The sequence below is a fragment of the Apodemus sylvaticus genome, chromosome 1 (assembly GCF_947179515.1).
Source record: "Apodemus sylvaticus chromosome 1, mApoSyl1.1, whole genome shotgun sequence".
In the NCBI taxonomy this organism is placed as follows: domain Eukaryota; kingdom Metazoa; phylum Chordata; class Mammalia; order Rodentia; family Muridae; genus Apodemus; species Apodemus sylvaticus.
The window spans coordinates 145,552,549-145,572,074 of NC_067472.1; the positions used below are offsets into that span (position 1 = coordinate 145,552,549).

At 38.6% G+C, this 19,526-nt stretch overlaps 1 pseudogene; it reads right to left on the bottom strand.

Moving 5' to 3' along the window:
• Positions 1-18,656: 18,656 nt before the first annotated feature.
• On the bottom strand, positions 18,657-18,765 carry LOC127676775 (uncharacterized; annotated as a pseudogene).
• Positions 18,766-19,526: the final 761 nt, after the last annotated feature.

The following is a 19,526-nucleotide window of genomic DNA, read 5'->3' on the forward strand; positions in this document are numbered from 1 at the left end:
AACTCTTCGTTTTCCAAAGTTAAAGGACCTAGCCGGGGTTTCAGGAGACAGTAATTTTTGATGGCAGGGTCAGCAAATTGTGCTAAGTGTGTGCCTTGTGATCTCCATAAAAGGGGATCATTGAATTTTCTGTCCACTTAACAGAGCCCTTTGTTAATGATGGGCAAGTGGCTTGCATTATTTATGGAGGACTTTGATAACTCAGCAGTTTTGGGGGATATATGAAGAAAAGGAACACTTTATCATCTCATAAAATGCTACATAGTAACTTTAGCACTAGAGTTTTAAGGAAGAAATTGTGAATTTTCTTATGGCCAAGCAAAAAGGGCATACTGGCATTTCACATTTAAATTATCCTCACCATCCTCGTAGCTGTGCGCACATGCCTGCTGGTATAGTGGAGAATTACTTCAAAAGCAAGGAGATTTATTTCATCTATTATAGATTCTTCCCAAAGCAAATAGCCTTCTTATTAAAATGCTGTAAGTTCATCCATGTGGAATTTGGGTGCAGGTAATTTTGGACAAGGCACTGTGTACTGGTAATGAAAGCAGAACTGAATTGAACCTTCTAATGGGAAAGTGACAAGCAAATAAATTAATCTGTGAGCTACCCAGTTTTAGAAAATGATCTAAGACAAAGCACAACTTAAAGTTGAAAAGGGACGATATCAAAAGTCCCCAGGCTTCCTTATAGAGACTCTCTAATTAAACGCTGTGAAGTAGCCATGTTGTTGAGTGAAAGAAATGGTTTTCCCTTGGGTAGAGTCCTTCAGCTGTCTATCCAGTCTCTGATGGTCAGTGATGGAATCATATGCAAACAAGTAATGGGATGTGGACTGAGCAGTCAGGTTGTATTCCTAAATTTGTAAGAATATATACATCAGCAATTAAAGACAAAGAAACCGTGAATTTGAGAGATGCAAGGGCATACAAGAAAGGGGTTGGAAAAAAGAAAAAGAAAGGGTTGCAGGTATACTTATATTTTAATTTAAAAATAAAATATATATTATTTTAAATATAAATAAAATAAAATAAATATATTAAAAAACAAACTTGGAAACCATCATCCAGGACAACTCTGAATCTAGTTTGTACCCAACCTGACACTGCCCCCTCACCTGCTTAAGACCGAATTTTCAATCCCCTCATGAGTATGGATAAAACTGGTATTTGAATGTTTTCAGCAGGCAGCACCATACTGTGTTGGCCGACAGGCCAGGAAGCCCTTCCTTTTGTCATGTCTGCCTAATTATAGAGAGAAGAAAGGTTGTGTGGAAAGGCTTGAAAACATATAAATAGTGAATTATTTCTCCAAGTTTAGGAAACCAGCTGGACTATGGTTTGATTTAGAAAATGGGTAGGAATTAGGTTTCCTTTGCCAGGATGTGATGTGACTGCTCAACGTGAGGATTGTTATATACCCATGCTATTTACCACAATTTAGGACTTAAATGCCCTCAGAGGCCTAAGCACTAAAGACTTCATGCCGCTCAGTGTGTCACTAATGAAGAGTGGTGGGTCCTTTAAGAGATGGAGACTAGTGGGGAAATATTAGCCTTCTTGAAGGGGATGATATCTTAGTGTTTTGTGTTTCTACTCCTTGGCCTTCAGGTGAGTAGTTCTGCTCCATCACACATCTGGGCATGAAACAATGTTTCATGAAAGCAGTGGACCAAGGAATTATGAAGACCTCTCTTCAAAACTATGAGCCATAACCCCCGCCCCCCAAAAAACACTGATCTCTTTATAAATGGGTTATCTCACATGGTAAGCTGACTGGCTCAATACCATTTAGACAGTAAAAACAATGTACTTCGAAACAGGAGTCTTGTGTTGCTATCTTGTCCTCATATGACCCTCTTCCCTGTACTTCCTGGGTGATACCACCCTTAAACAAAAACTGCCCCCTCATGAAAAGCTGTCTCATTGGTGTCCCAGCCCAGACAGTACTAGCTCTGCCACTAGTGCTGCTTAATGTTTTCCATTCATGCATGTCTGAGCACCATTCAAGCACAATGCCTCCAGGGGTCTGAAGGCAGCATCAGATTCCTGAAACTGGAGTTATAGGTGGTGGTTAGTTGTTATGTGGGTGCTAGGAATAGAACCCTTTTCTCTGCAAGAGCAGCCAGTCCTCTTAGCCATGAAGCCATCCATCCTCTAGCCCTCAAGACAGTCTTGAAATGAGTGCACAGGGAAGAGGAAGAGGTGAGGTTCCTTTAGGTTTCACAGTGGCATGTGTTCCTGTAGGACAGGACAAGAAATCACTAGAAAAAGTCCTACTTCTTATGTGAGTTAGTTAGACCTCACTGTCTAGAGCTATGGTGCAGAGCCACTAGGGAGCCAGGAATGACCTTGATCTTAAAGCATTTAAAGGTTTCTTTTCCTACACCCTTGTATTTTTTTAAACTACATTTACCCAGATATTCCCTCAAATTAGGTATGTGTCTGGCAGAGAGAAAATACTTGTACACTCCTTTATGATGCTATCTATATTCTGTTTTGTAAATCTATTACCAAAACAAAAAACAAAAAGCAGCAAAAGAGAAAAATTTTATCTTATTTCAGAAGTATAGCCTTCTTAATAATTATGAAGTTAAAGAGGAAATCACAACTAAATTTCCAAGTGATTCAGAAATATACATACATTAGCGCATTAATATTACAAGTGCAAGATGACAGTTAAAAAGTCTATTGTCTTTAAGACATACATTCAAAATGATTTAAATATATGGACAGCATGTTAATTACATTCACTATAAAACAAAAAAATCAAAACAAACAAACAAACAAACCTTAATCCAAACCAAATCAAATCAAACCAAACCAAACCAAACCAAACCAAACCAAACCAAACCAAACCAAACCAAACCAAAAAGAGCTATCCTGGCAATTTTGGTGGGTAAAATTCTGGTTGGTACTGATATCAGTGGAGCTGTTTTTTGTTTCAAATGTTGACCATCTAGATTAAGCCAGCACACATTCTGGCTTATGTATTATGAGTATTTCTTCAGAAGGTAGGAACCAGTACACATTTTTTTCCAAACATATTAGTAAATGCCTTAGTTAGGGTGATGAAACAGAAACAGTTTATTTGATTTACACATTGACATTGTACTTCATTATTGAAGGAAGTCAGGGCAGGAACTCAAACAGGGCAGGAACTTAAGCATCTGGAGCTGATACAGAGGACATGGAGGAGTGGGGCTTACTAGCTTGCTCCTCCTGGCTTCTGGGTCTGCATTCATCTAGAACCCAGGAACACCCTCCCAGGGATGGCACCACCTACAATGGGCTGAGCCTCACCCCACCAGTCATAATTGAGAAAATGCCCTATGGGCTGATCTTATGGAGGTGTTTTCTCCATTAAGTTTTTCTCCTCTCAGATAACTATAGTGTGTGTCAAGTTGACTTAAAACTAGCTAGCACAGTAAATAAGTACAACGTGTCAGAGTAAAAAGACACAAAGAAAAGGTCGAACATATAAATAAGATGGCCTTGGAGAAACCCAAAAAATATCTTATAAAGAGGAAAAGGAACATTCAGAATATCTAAAGCACAAACTCAGAAATGAGATGTACTCAGAGGCAAGAACAGAGCAATAATGAGAAAGGCTTCCCAAAGAGGCAAGTAAGGATTAGTGTACCTCAAAGGCTGCAGCTGTGTTAGATCACAGGGAGAGAAAGAAGAGTCAGTGAATTAGACAGGAGCCAGCCATGAGAAAGGCCCACAGATTACAGATGGCGTAGATACATGGGGCATAAGAATGATGACTGTTCTGAATATAATCATATGGAGTTTGGAGAGAAAGATGATAGAGAGAAAAAAACCTACAATTTTTACATAACTGAAAAGCTTACTGAGAGAAAAAAAGGAACCTAGGAGAAAAAAAAGATAAAAATTTTTAATGGAAAATGGTAAACATTCAGTCTTATCTGTTAAAAGAGCATAAAAATTTTACTATATAACATAAATATGAATATAGGTACAAAAGAAAGCTAGTTAAATTGTTTATGGAGTATATTTAAAATATAACAGTCAGCCAGCCACCATCTTGCACAGGCAGCTCAACCAGGTATGCAGAGGGCACCAGAGTGAAGGATTGCCCAGGACACAGCCTGCCTGGGTTCCTTCCACTCCAGGGAGCCGGGTAGCTCTACAGCTGCCTGGGCAGACATCCTGTGGGGAGCGTCTGACCTGCAGTGGGTCCAACAGTTAGACGGAGCCCTACAGTCCGAGGTATCCACCATCTTGGCACTGGCAGCTCAGCCAGTTCTGCCAGGGGAATGCCTGAATTGCAGGGAGTCCTGAGGTTAGACGAAACCCTGTGGTCCGAGGTCACCACCATCTTGGCTCCTGTGACCAAGCATCCAGCTCAGCCAGAGACCTATGCCACATCTGACACAGGGAAGATCCCACTATCTAATACTCTCTAGAGAACCAGCAGGAGCAGGTTAAGCGCCACTGCCCTTTTCTATCAGATGTGGTAGACCTGTGACACATCTGACACGGGGAAGATCCTACTTCCTGAAAGTCACTCATGAACAAACAGGAGCAGGGTATTTGGTAGAAGTTGGAGCATTCAAGAACCAGCATCAGCAGAGCATTTGAAAGTCAGCAACAAGCCCTATCCTAGGCTGTTGGCCCTACAGAGTGATCAGCTCTTGGAGGGGGGTCCACACAGCATCCATCATCTTTACTACCAGGCAGACCAGACAGGCAAAACCAGGTACACAGAGACAACCTGAGTATAGCATTGCTTGGGGCAGGACACACTAGGACTTCAATGACACCAAAGAGTAGGGTAGCACATCAGCAATCTGTGCCGGGGAAACCCAGTTTTCCAGCAGTGCGGAAATAGCCTTACAGGCCCACAGAGGTTCAAGCACCAGTCAGTGAATGCTATTACTAACCAACTAACGTCAGAGATAACCAGATGGCAAAAGGCAAATGTAGGAATGTTACTAACAGAAATCAAGGCAATATGGCAGCATCTGAACCCAATTCTCCAACAACAGCAAGCCCTGGATAGCCCAACACACCAGAAAAACAAGATTTGGATTTAAAATCACTGGTCATGATGCTGTTAGAGGAGCACAAAAAGGACATAAATAAAGCTCTTAAAGAAATACAGAAATGAATAAGTTAGAGGCCCTTACAATGGAAACACAAAAATCACTTAAAGAAATTCAGGAGAATAGGGGTCAACAGATAGAAGCTAATAAAGAGGAAATGCAAAAATCACTTAAAGAAATGGAGGAGAAATTGAGTCAACAGGCAGAAGTCATAAAAGAGGAAACACAAAAGTATATTAAAGAAATACAAGAAAATACAAACAAACAAGTGAAGGAACTGAGCAAAACCATCCAGTATCTAAAAACAGAAATAGAAACAACTAAGAAATGACAAAGGGAGACAACCTTGGAGATAGAAAACCTTGGGAAGAAATCAGGGGCCATAGATGCAAATATCAACAACAGAATACAAGAGATGGAAGAAAGAATCTCAGATGCGGAAGATACCATAGAATCCATTGACTCAACAGTGAAAGAAAATGCAAAAAGCAAAAAGCTTGTAACCCAAAACATCCAGGAAATCCAGGACACAATTAGAAGACCAAACCTAAGGATTATAGGTATAGATGAAAGTGAAGATTTACAACTTAAAGGGCCAGCAAATATCTTCAACAAAATTATGGAAGAAAACTTCCCTAACCTAAAGAGAGAGCTGCCCACGAATATCCAAGAAGCCTACAGAACTCGAAACAGACTGGACCAGAACAGAAATACCTCCCGTCACATAATAATCAAAACCCCAAATGTACTAAATAAAGAAAGAATATTAAGAGCAGTAAGAGAAAAAGACCAAGTAACATATAAAGGAAGACCGATTATAATTACACCAGACTTCTCACCAGAAACCATGAAAGCTAGAAGATCCTGGGCAGATCTCATGTAGACTCTAAGAGAAAACAAATGCCAGCCAAAACTACTATACCCAGCAAAACTCTCAATCACCATAGATGGAGAAAACAAGATATTCCATGATAAAACCAAATTTACACAATATCTTTCCACAAATCCAGCCCTACAAAGGATAAATGGTGGAAAGCACTAATACAAGGAGGGAAACTACACCCTGGAAAAAGCAAGATAGTAAACTTCTTTCATCAAGCCCAAAAGAAGATAACCACTCAAGTATAAAATTAACATCAAAATTACAGGAACTATTAATTGCTACTCCTTAATATCTCTTAAAATCAATAGACTCAATTCCCCAGTAAAAAGACATAAACTAACAAGACTGGATTCATAAACAGGACCCTAAATTTTACTGTTTACAGGAAACATACCTCAGGGCCAAAGACAAAAACTACCTCAGAGTAAAAGGCTGGAAAACAATTTTACAAGCAAATGGTCTTAGGAAACAAGCTGGAGTAGCCATTCTAATATCAGATAAAATTGACTTTCAACCTAAAGTCATCAAAAGAGACATGGAAGAACACTTCTTACTGGTCAAACGAAAAATACACCAAGAACTTTCCATTCTGAACATCTATGCTCCAAATGCAAGGGCAACCGCATTCGTAAAAGAAACTTTACTAAAGCTCAAAATACACATTATATCTAACACAATAATTGTGGGCAACTTCAAAACTCCACTCTCCTCAGTGGATAGACCAAGAAAACAGAAACTAAACAGGGACATAGTGAAACTAATTGAAGCATTGGACCAATTAGATTTAACATATATATATAAAACATTTCATCCTAAAGCAAAAGCAAAAGAATATACCTTTTTCTCAGCACCTCATGGTACCTTCTCCAAAATGGACCATATAATTGGTCACAAGACAGACCTCAACAAATATAAGAAGATCAAAATAATCCCATGCCTCCTATTAGATCACTATGGAATAAGAGTGGTCTTCAATAGCAACAAAACAACAGAAAGCCAATTTACACATGGAGGCTGAATAATACTCTATTCAATGATACCTTGGCCAAAGAAGAAATAAAAAATCAAAGACTTTTTAGAATTTAATGAAAATGAAGGCACAACATACCCAAATTTATGGGACACAATGAAAGCAGTGCTAAGAGGAAAACTCATAGACCTGATTGCCTCCAAAAAGAAACTGGAGAGAGCATATACTAGCAGCTTAACTGCACACCTGAAAGCCCTGGAACAAAAAGAAGCTAATTCACCCAGGAGGAATAGAAGACAGGAAATCATCAAACTCAGGGCTGAAATCAATCAAGTGGAAACAAAGAGAACCATGCAGAGTCAACAAAACCAGGAGCTGGTTCTTTGAGAAAATCAACAAGATAGATAAGCCCTTAGCCAGACAAACCAAAGGGCATAGAGACAGTATCCAAATTAACAAAATTAGAAATGAAAAGGGAGATATAACAACAGAAACTGAGGAAATTAAAAAAAATCATCAATTCCCACTACAAAAGTCTATAGGCAGCACAACTAGAAAGTCTGGAGGAAATGGACAATTTCCTAGACAGATACCAAATACCAAAATTAAATCAGGATGAATTAGATCAACTAAACAGTCCCATAACCCCTAAAGAGATAAACGGGGAGTGGGGGTGGTCATAAAAAGTCTCCCAACACCAAAAAGCACAGGACCAGATGGTTTTAGTGCAGAATTCTATCAGACCTTCAATGAAGACCTAACACTAATACGCCTCAAGTTATTCCACAAAATAGAAACAGAAGGAACACTACCCAATTCGTTCTACGAAACCACAATTACACTGATACCAAAACCACAGAAAGATCCAACAAAGAAGGAGAACTACAGCCCAATATCCCTTATGAATATCGAAGCAAAAATCAAGTAGGCTTCATCCTAGAGATGCAGGGATGGTTCAATATATGGAAATCCATCAATGCTATCCACTACATAAACTCAAAGAAAAAAAAAAACACATGGTCATTTAATTAGATGCTGAAAATTCATTTGATAAAATTCTGCATCCTTTCATGCTAAACGTCGTAGAAAGAAAGGGAATTCAAGGCCCATACCTAAACATAGTAAAAGCAATATACAGCAAACCAGTAGCCAACATCAAACTAAATGGAGAGAAACTTGAAGCAATCCCACTAAAATCAGGGACTAGACAAAACTGCTCCCTCTCTCCATATCTTTTTAACATAGTACTTGAAGTTCTAGCTAGAGCAATTAGACAACCTAAGGAGGTCAAAGGGATACAAATTGGAAAACAAGAAGTCAAACTATCACTAAACTGGAGCTGAAACCATCCAGTGGAAAAAAGATAGCCGTTTCAACAAATGGTGCTTGCTCAACTGGAAGTCAGCTTGCAGAAGAATACAAATTGATCCATTTTTATCTCCTTGTACTAAGCTCAACTCCAAGTGGATCAAGGGCCTCCACATAAAACCAGACACACTGAAACTAATAGAAAAGAAATTGGGGAAGACCCTTGAGGACATGGGCACAGGGGAAAAGTTTCTGAACAGAACACCAATAGCTTATGCTCTAAGATCAAGAATTGACAAATGTGACTTCATAAAATTACAAAGTTTTTGTAAGGTAAAGGACTTGGTGAAGTGGACAAAACGGCAACTAACAAATTGGAAAATTTCTCCTTCACCAACCCTACATCTGATAGAGGGCTAGTATCCAATATATACAAAGAACTCAAGAAGTTAGACTCCAGAGAGCCAAATAACCCTATTAAAAATGGGGTACAGAGCTAAACAAAAATTTTTCACATGAAGAACTTCTAATGGCTGAGAAGCACCTTAAATGTTCAACATCATTAGTCATTAGGGAAATGCAAATCAAAACAACCCTGAGATTTCACCTCACACCAGTCAGAATGGCTAAAAACTCAGGAGACAATAGGTGCTGGTGATGATGTAGAGAAAGAGGAACACTCTTCCACTGCTGGTGGGAATGCAAGTTGGTACAACCACGCTGGAAATCAGTCTGGCGGTTCCTAAGAAAACTGGGCATGACACTTCTGGAGGACCCTTCTATACCTCTCCTGGGCATATGCCCAGAGGATTCCCCAGCATGCAATAAGGATACATGTTCCACTATGTTCATAGCAGCCCTATTTATAATAGCCAGAAGCTGGAAAGAACCCAGATATCCCTCAATGGAGGAATGGATACAGAAAATGTGGTTTATTTACACAATGGAATACTGCTCAGTAATTAAAAACAATGAATTCATGAAATTCTTAGGCAAATGGTTGGATCTGGAAAATATCATCCTAAGTGAGGTAACCCAATCACAAAAGAACACACATGAAATGCAGTCACTGATAAGTGGATATTAGCCCAGAACCTCTGAATACCCAAGACACAATTCACATATCAAATCACTCTCAAGGAGAAGGAAGGAGAAAGCCCTGGTCCTGGAAAGGCTTGTTCCAGCATTGTAGGAGAATACCAGGACAGAGAAGTAGGAGGGGGGCGGTGATAGGAGAATGGGCAGAGGGAAGAAGGTTTAGGGAACTTATGGGGAGGGGGGAACCAGGAAAGGGAAAATCATTTTGAATATAAACAAAGAATATTGAAAATAAAAAGCTAAAAAAAAGAAGATATGATAATAGCAACAGCCATGACGGATCTCTGTGCCTGCCACTTGAGTGTATTTTGATCTATAATATTGGACATTTTTTCTTTTTCAAATAAAAATGCTTATGAGAAACCAGAAAAAAATAAAGTATAACAGGCTATTTAAAAATAAACCATGTTTGAAGTATAGATAAAATAGAAACAAATTAAGAAAAATATGGATTTCCAGTTTCAACATAAGATAGGATCCAAAGTGTTGAATCATGAGTTTTTTTCAAAGTTGAAAAGACATTTGAAAACTTCCATAAGATTACAGTGGGTCAGAGAACTACTTTTTAGTTTGAATTGCCCTTGTGTAATACCAGCTGTAGTAGCTGGGAAACAGCTTACCTTATCCTATCAGAGTTGCTGTAAAACTCAAATTTGGCAACACTGATAGGAAACTAAAAATATTAATCAATCTTTCAGCCTCATAGAGTTTCCAAAATTAAACATCACATCCCCACCCCTAGGAAAACTTCTGTATTGATGGTTCTTAGCCTTTATGTATATTGTAAAATCTAATCTTTTAAACTTTATTGAAAATGGATTCTTTTAACAACATTTTGATTATGGTTTCCCTTCCCTCACTGCTCTCCACCTTCTGTCCCATCTGGATCTACCCCTTTTCTGTCTCTCATTGGAAAACAGGCTTCTAAGAGGTAAAGATATAATAAAATATAAAACAGTAGGGTAAAACAAAAACTACCACTTTGAAGTTGGACAAGACAGACAAGGAAAAGGAAAAGAGCACAAGAGAAGACCCAAGAGTCAGAGGTCCACTCATTCACACATTCAGGAGGATCTGGTGCAGGCCCATGCAGGCCCTGTACTACTGTTTCTGCATCTGTGTGTTACAGGAGCACTGATTATGTTGGTTAGGGTGTCCTCTATTCCCTCTGCCTCTCACACACTTTTGCCTCCTCTTCTACAGGGTTTCCAGACCCCTGAGGGGACCTATATATAAAGTCTGGCTTTATTTGTATTTGTATTTGTTCCCATCTGCTGCAGGAAGAAGCTTCTCTGAAGATGGCAAAGCAAGACACTGATCAATGAATATGGCAGAATGTCATTAGGAGTCATTTTATCACTATCTTGTTGCTGTGATTTATAACCATATTATTTGGTTTTATTCTAGGTCCCTAGATGATCTGTCAGGTATTAGTCACCCAAGCAGTATAGCACATGGGTTCCATCTTGTGGAATGGAACTTAAGTTAAACCAGACATTGGTTGGTTATTTTCACAAGCTTTCTACCATCATTGCCCTAGCCTATTTTTCAGTAAGGACACCATTGTAGATCAAAAGTTTTGTGGTTGAATAGGTCTTTATATTTCCCTTTTGGTAAGCTTCAGAGTACTCTATAGAGCCAAAGAGACTAGAATGTTTGGGTGAAGCCTCTATTTAACATAACAAAATTAAATTAATTAATATAAAATTCAATAATTTGAAAAACACAACCAAAATAGTAAAAGCCAGAATCTAAACTTTCTTAACTTGGTAATAGACTTTTGAAAAACACAAGCAAACATGATAGCTCATGATGAGATATCAGAATTATTCACAGTAGAATATTCAAAGGAAAAAGATACCTGTCATTCTTGCTACTAAAGTAAACCCAAAGAAATCCTCTAATGTCACTTGATCATACAGCTGGGTAAAGGCGGTCCCCATGAGCTTTGCTGTGGATGACATGCTGACCTAAACCATCAAAGGGCTCAAAACTGTTCTGCAGTACTCTGTCCCCTGTGAGGAAAGCTGAATTTTACCAAGTCCTCTGAGGGAAAGTAGATTTTTGTTGTTTTCCTCTGTTGCCAAAGAAGAAGACCCTTTGCATACTAATAACTAAGTACACCATCAACTGCTTCTATGGAGAAGAAACTAAAAAGACACACAGCATTTTAAGTTTTCTATATTTTTCAGTGCTGGGAAATTAACATAAGGCCTTGCATGTGTTTAGTGTTCTACCACTGTGCTATGTTTCCTACAGGTTAGGATCATAGATGCTCTAATCATTAACCTTACTAATTTTAAAAATGCACAATGTCTGGAGCCCTATAAATACGAATAGCTTGTGTATCAGAAAAGTAGACACCCCAGAATATGTAGCTGCCCTGGCATCTCCCTGTGTGATAGCTTCCTAAAGACTCCCTGGATAGTCATTCAACATCTCTGCAGAGCCCCAGAATGTGGGCTTTGTTTTCAATACCCTTTATCTTTGATTTCTTAGTTTTTCAAAGTAGTAGTAATGGAAATGTGTATTTATCTAAAATGGCAACGGTCCTAAGATGTCTTATTCAATATAAAGTAAAATTGGCATGTAACCAACCATAAGTCCATGTTATTTGTAGGTCACTTGAAAACACCAGTGACTGGACAGAAAGTTCTTGGGGTAATAAGGAAAGATGTTTGATGTGATGTGTTCATTGTTGACAGTCATTATTTTTAAAAAATGTATACACTTACATTGTGGGTTTTCTCATAAGCATTCCTTCAGGTCTATTATTTAGAGTTTGTCTTACTAGGCTTTTATTGTTCTTCTATTGTTGGCCTATGTTAATTATATAATAAGTTTTATTATGGTATTTTGGTGTGCAGTGTATTTGTTTTAGCATGCCCCTGCCCATTGCCCTCTCTTGTTGCTTCCTCCTCCCATTGATCCCTTCCTCCCAGTTATTGCCCCAACTGTGGTCATAATTTTCATTTATTTATTTACCCCTTGCATTTTTCAGTAGTATTTTTAATATCCCTAGTGGAGGAGTATTTGCAAGAGCATAGGGACCCCTTACCAGCAGTTATATCACAGAAGAAAATAGTTTTCTTTTCCTCTGTGACCTTTAATTTTAAAATATTTCTTCAAAACAACACTTTTGTGTTTGTGAGTGTGGTATTTGCGAATATGCTGTAGCATGCTTATGGAAGCAACAGAACACATTCAACTCTCATTTCCTTCTTCCTAACTTGCTTGTAACAGGTTTTGTTTTGTTGCTCACTATGTACCCCAGACTAGCTGGCACAAAAGTTTCAGGAATTCTGCTGTCTCCAGTTCTCATGTCTCTGTAGGACCACTTGTATTACTGATGCTCACCAGGCATGTCCAAATTTTACATGAATTCTTTAGATTCAAAGTCAGATTTCACTGAGAGTTGTTCCAAAAATTATAAAGAATTTAATTTTCCTGTAATTAAATATTTCAGCCATTATTCATGACTTCATATTGTTGATTTCTACTCTGTAGCTTTGAGTTACCTGTTTTACTGTTACTGAATTCCTGATTCATTTTCTTATAATACAAAATATTGGCATGTTTACTGTAATGTAAACATCTTAAAATGTATATAGATTTGCTTTGTGACATAATTTCTGGCCTCTCATACTGTTTGCACCCAAGTTCCTGTGTCATCTTGTACTTGGGGGTGGTCTGCAAAGGAGTGGGAGGTTGGCTTGTTGTAAATTTTGCATATTTTCTGATTTCTTGGTGGTCTTTTGTCTAGCTGCTTTATATTTATTGAAGCTATATCTTTCTGTGCCTCAGAATTACGTATCTTCAGTTAGTATATCCTGCCTGTTATATTTGCAGCCTTTATTGAATTTTTCATCCCAGTTTTTATTTCATAGATTATTTTGTTATTTTAAAATAATACTCTCTATTTTGATAGGCTTCTAAAAGTTCCTTTATATTCTTTATTGGTAACTTCTTTTTGTTTTATGAACATAGCTGATTTATAGTTGTTTATGAAGTCCAAGGCTTTTATGGAGATAGGTTCTATTGACTGTATGCACATTTCCTTGGGTGGAGTTGAATTCCTAGCACTGGAAATCTTAGTAACAATAAAAAAATGAAAGTACAAACATGAGACAAAATGGTTATTTGAAAAAGTGATGTAGAATGATCTACCCCCAAGTTCCAAAGAAATAATTAGCAATAGGGTACTCTGGTGTACCATGGACATTTAAGAAATGCTTATCTCAAATAACCAGTTAGAAAGTATGGTGGAAAAACACAGATACAGAAGAGCCTACAGCTTCTTTGTTTAAAGGAGCAATGATTTTTACAGTTAAAAATGTTGTCATAATTGATCATTCTTGCCATAAAAACATTTCTGCAGTCCTTTCCTCCCATGTGGTTTTCATTCAAGATATTTTTTTTTCCAAAGCACAGATTATTCTGGGAAAAAGTCCTGCTGCTTACCTCATTTCAAGCTAAGGGGTAGGTATTGAGGCAAGGATCTTGACTTAATCTTGTTGCAAAGCCATCTAACTTAGAAGAAAATGTGTGTGTGTGTGTGTGTGAGTGTGTGTGTATGTGTGTGTGTGTGTGATATGTTCCTATTTGTACAGGTACACACATATGGAAGTTAAAGGCAAATGTCAATTCTCTTCTTCATTCAGTTTCTGTCTCATTTTTTGATCCTAAGTTCCTCTGAACATTGACATCACCATCTCAGGTAGGTTGGCTGGCCAGCAAGCCTTGGTGTTCTCCCTGCCTCTGCCTCCTGAATATGGGGTTAGAGGTATGGGGTAATGGGCCTGTTCTATTTTGGGGGGTGCTGAGTATTCTCATGCTTGCATCACAAACATCTTCCTGCTGATCCATTTGCCATGCCTCTGATTTAAATTTTATGAATATTTTTCTTCCTGTAACATCTGATGGTATTCCCAGACTGGCTTGCATCTTTCCACAGCTGGTTGACCAGATGGTGTACATTTCACCCTTCTCATCAGTTGTGATGGGATTGTCTGTAAATCTCAGAAACAAAGATGAATATTTCTTGGTACTGTTCCTGTCACTAGTGATTATATGATACCAAATGGTCAGGCATGTGGTAGGGGTGGGCAGGCATAACTGTTCCAGGCCTCACTGCTCATTTTAAAATATCTTAACATCTTTAGTGTACTATTTCAAAGTATGACAAGGTACCTTTCTTCTTTAGTTGACTGAGCTTGGAACCCCATTGTCAACCTTAAACTCCATGCATGGCAGAATGTTCTGAGTGAGAAGCCCTCTTTGGAAGGAGCTGCACAAATAGGCTATGCTAGGAAGCCCAGCAATTGCTCTTTTCACAATATCTTTATTCAGTTGGATAGGATATTGATTATCTATCAGCAGTTCTGAGGGCTGGAGAATTTCCTTTATGCTCATTTCTTAGTGGACTTTGCCTTTGAAAGCTCCGATACTCATGTTACTAGTATCATGCCTGGGTTACAAGGCAAACAAGGTAGGATTAGTCACTCATTCTCAATAGGTCAATTAAAGAGCCAAGCAATAATAGAAAGGAGGATTATTCAACATTAATTATTTCAACATTAGAAAGAGTAACAAAGATGTCCAGTGACCCCACCCCTTCAAGTTCCTCTTCAGGGTCTTGAGAGGAAATTTAGTGAGAAAGCTTTTCATCTGTATGTGAATGCACTGTGCATGTGTGTACGTGTTCACCTGTATACATATATACATGTGTGTATGTGAGACCAAACTTGACATTGGAATCTTCCTCTATTGTTCCTCATCCTCTATGTTGTGCTGTGGTGCCTTGCTGAGAATAGAGCTTATAAGTATGGCTCATCTAATTAGTCATTTTACTCTGAGGGTCCCCTGTCTCTGCCTTCCAAAAGTTCACCATACAGACAGGCTGTCATACCTACTGCTGGAAATCTCCACTCTGCTCCTCTTGTTAACACCGAAAGTACTCTTTGTTCACAGAGACATATTCACAGCCAAAGGTTTAGGTTTAAATAATATAGCAAGAGGTGATCATAACCAAGCAGTCTTAGTCAAGGTGTGGTCCTAGCTGTCATTGATTCATCATTGTCTCTGTTTCAGTCTCTCCGATAAGGGGATTTGAGAAGTCTCCAGAGTTGCCTTCCATTTTCTTTCATAGCTACATTTGAAGAGGGCATTAAAAACCATGCTGCTATTTAGGGGTGGCAAATGTACAGAATTTTTATTATTTTTAAAAGTATTTAAAATTTTTTATACAATCTATTTTATTTATACTTCTCCAAGTCCTTCCTCCCTACCATCTAACCCCACCTCTCTTTCTTTCTCTCTCTTTCTCCTCTCTCTTTCTCTTCTTTATCTCTTAAAAAACCCTCCCTCTTAAAAAAAACCAAAACAAAAAAAGCAAAACACACACCAAACCAGAAAGCATACACATACAAACCTGTGGAGCCCTATTGCTGTTGGCCAACAATTCCTTAGCATGCAACCTGAGTGTGATTGGAATATCCAGTATCACTCCATCAGAGAAAACTGATTGTGCCTACCATTTTTGTACCAGCTATCTAGGTGGTATAAATTTGGGGTTCATTATAAAGTTTCAAGTTTTCTTAAGTGTAAGATTTATTTGGTAATATAATTTTTCTCTAACCTTGTTTGACTGAAATATATTGTTTAATAATCAATGTCACATATCATAAGCCACATTTCAACATATTCACTGTTTAACTGAAACTGAAATTTAAGTGGCCTTTTTTATTTGGTAAGTCTGTACAGCCCAAACTTGTTGCATTGAGCCTGGCCAAACAAATGTCCATGGCCTTGCTGAGTGGTGAATACCTATATGTACCCAGCGCCTGGGCTTCATGTTTAGATCCAAGTCTGTAGTATGATGGCCTGAGGAAGTGGGAATTTGGGGAACAGAGAGGTCATTAGAGAGGAGTCCTTATAATGGAATTGGTGCCTTTAGAAAAGACCCCCAAAGAGACTTGTTGCTTCTTTCTCTCTCCTTTTTTAAAATGGCTTCATATGCCATTGGTAGAATCCAGATTTAGAACCCACCAATACACATGGCCAATTGTAGTTATCTGATTCAATCATCCACGTCTCTCTCTCTCTCTCTCTCTCTCTCTCTCTCTCTCTCTCTCTCTCTCTCTCTCTCTCTCATCTATCTACATATATTTATGTATTTTCACTTAAAATGGCTTATATATAGCACATTTAAAGTGCTGCTATATAGGCTAGGTTAGCATTAAAGTAGAAGTTCTTCTGTCTTAGTCCATGATGCTGTGATTACAGGTTTATACCACCACTCCTCGTTATATGTTTCTTATGTTTTTGATTATCACAGAAATAGAACAAAGTAGAGAGAAAGGTGTCCTCCTAGAAGGCAAAGTGTTTCGCCCCTGGACTTAACCAGTAGTGAATTTCTGCTAATTCCTATAATTACCATTGGTGTTATAGATGGGAAAACCTATTCAATCACTGACCTTTAAGAGCCTTGGTGCTACAAACCTTCCTGAAAATATTAAGTTTGATTCTTCAGAGTGAACAACTAAGTTCACCTGCTTTGCCCTTTCAGCCCTCACAAGACCCCAGCAGATTCAGCCAATACCTTTCCATCAAGTCTTTGGAGTCTCAGCTGCAGAGAGGCTCCCCATGCAGTTTCATAAGTTAGCAGCTGATGAAGCTGCAGGCCCTCTGGGACACTTCCTGGACAGATGTGCCCTGTCCTACCAAACAGCCTTTGCTAATTCAAGTATACCCAGGTGGAGCTGAAGCCAAAAGGCAATGGTACATGCATAATAATGAGTTTGCATGCTTGTGTGGTTACTAGTTACTGTCAAGAAACTTACAATGACTAAAAGAGACCCCTATTTTTTTATCCTGAAAGTAGTGTTTGGATATCTGTCTTTTTAAAGTTGAAAAATGAGTATGAACTATAAAAGCATTTAAACTCATTCTTCAGAGCTGTGCCCTCATGCCTCTCTTAAGAGTAAAAAATATGTATAAAAGGCAGATCATGTGACTACCATTACATCTGATGTGAGGGTTAGGCTTCATTTACTATGCCCTTCACTTTGAGGGAGAACTGGGATTTCAAAAGCTCACAGGAGTGTAATCATGATTCAATTATCAGTAATGGCTTCTGGGGGAAGAAATGCCAACATTGATGGGATTAGGGCCTCTGGTGTTGTTCTGACTTTCTTGGTGGCACTGACTACAAGGCTGAAGGGATGAGGGACATAGTAGCCCTGTACTATCAAGAAGAGCAGCTGCAGGATATGACATGCTTCCCATAAACCCAGCTCATGCCACGACCAGAGAGACACAGAGAGCTTCTGCAGTGCCACTAAACACAATTGTTTTCATGCAGCAACAAGGTAGATTGGAATGCTACTGGTAAGCCAGACCTGGAACTGACTTGAGTACCTTGCCTGATTCCAATGCAAGTTAGACTCCCAGAATTTCCAGGGAATCAAGATCAAGTTAAGCCTTAACTGTGGTGTGAAGGACACACACGTAATGTTCTTCATTGATGGTAAACTGGGAAAATTTGAAGCACAATTTTCTTTAAGACTTTCCTATTAAAGTCAGCCTGCTTACCCTGTCTGAAGACCTTTTCTAAGTTCACATGGAGAGTTCTCTTCCAAGATAATTTGTATGGCACTTAAGGGCCACCTTATCACCTACTATCCCAGACAGGGTTTCTCTGTGTAGCCCTGGCTGTCCTGGCTCTCACTCTGTAGATCAGGCTGGCCTTGAACTCAGAAATCTGCCTGCCTCTGCCTCCCTAGTGCTGGGTTTAAAGGTGTGCGCCACCACCGCCTGCCCGGCAACTATCCTCTTTAAATGCATGATTAGGATTATAAGCACCGAGTATATACCACAGTGACGAATACAAGCCCTAGTTAATGGGGGTCACACATATTATTGGATGTTCAGAATTATTTTTCTCTTACTGAAACATGATGTTCAAAATGCCTAAGAGAAAAGAAAAGAGAAAATCTGCAAAACTTCATGAACTTGAACTACTCCTAGAGAGAGAAGAAGATCCCTTGTGGGAGTCGAGGTAGATGAGATTTTCAAGCCTGTTAATGATTCCAGGTCACTAGGACAGTGGTTTTCAACCTTCCTAATGCTGCAAACTTTTAATACAGTTTCTCATGGTGTGCTTTTCTCATTGCATGGTTCCTCCAACCATAAAATTATTTTCATTGCTACTTCATAACTGTAATGGTGCTACAGTTATGAAGTGTAATGTACATATCTGATATTCCAGATATCTTATATGTGGCCCCTGTGAAAAGGTGGTTTGACCCCCAAATGGTTTGAGACCCACAGGTTAAAATTTGCTGCTCTAGGACAATGGGAACCTGTTTCTGCATAGTCAGAGAAACTTCTCTAGTAACAAACTATAGAAATGATTCCTGAAAGTATAGTCTTGGGAGTCTGTTTCTGATTTTGCAAATAAGCACCCTGAGCTCTTAGAATCACTTTTCCCTGGCTTGTAGTCTGTCTGGTGGTACCACCAAGACTGTAACCAGTTCTACTTCCTGTGGAGAACAGCAGGTGGGCAGATAGGGCTTCCTCTAGCCTTAAGGAATGAAGAAATTTAATTTTCCTTTTTATTTTAGAAGATTACAAATAGAGTCTCACACATTTTACAGATATATTTGAGGGAAATTTTATTTCCCTCTATACAGTGTGCACACTGGGAGTTCTCAGTACTAGACAAAGCTTCTACTTTTCCTTGCCTATATTGGTTATTACTTAAGTTATGTATTCTTGAACCTTTTAAACACCATTTTCTATAACACTCCTATCCACAGTGAGTCTTTGAATTGGCTTCTCTGTCCCTAATAGAATGAATAACTAAAATTATAGAATGCCTAGTATAATAAAGGAATAGAGGTATTATTGATGTAGATAAAATGTTCCTGATATTTACAATTATGTATAATTGCCCAGTCTTTTATTTTCTTCCTTTAATAGCATCCATGTGTAGTGGGTACTCTGGCCTCATTTCACAGGCAGGTGAATAAAAGAAAGAAGAAACAAGCACAATACAGCAAAACAAAGCAACAACAACAGCAAAAACAGGCAAAGTATTCTAAAAGTCTGAACTAAAGCAGGAAGGTTCTAATAACATAGACTTAAATTTGTTTGTAAAACCCAATGCTCTGAGTCTTTAGGTAATGCCCTCC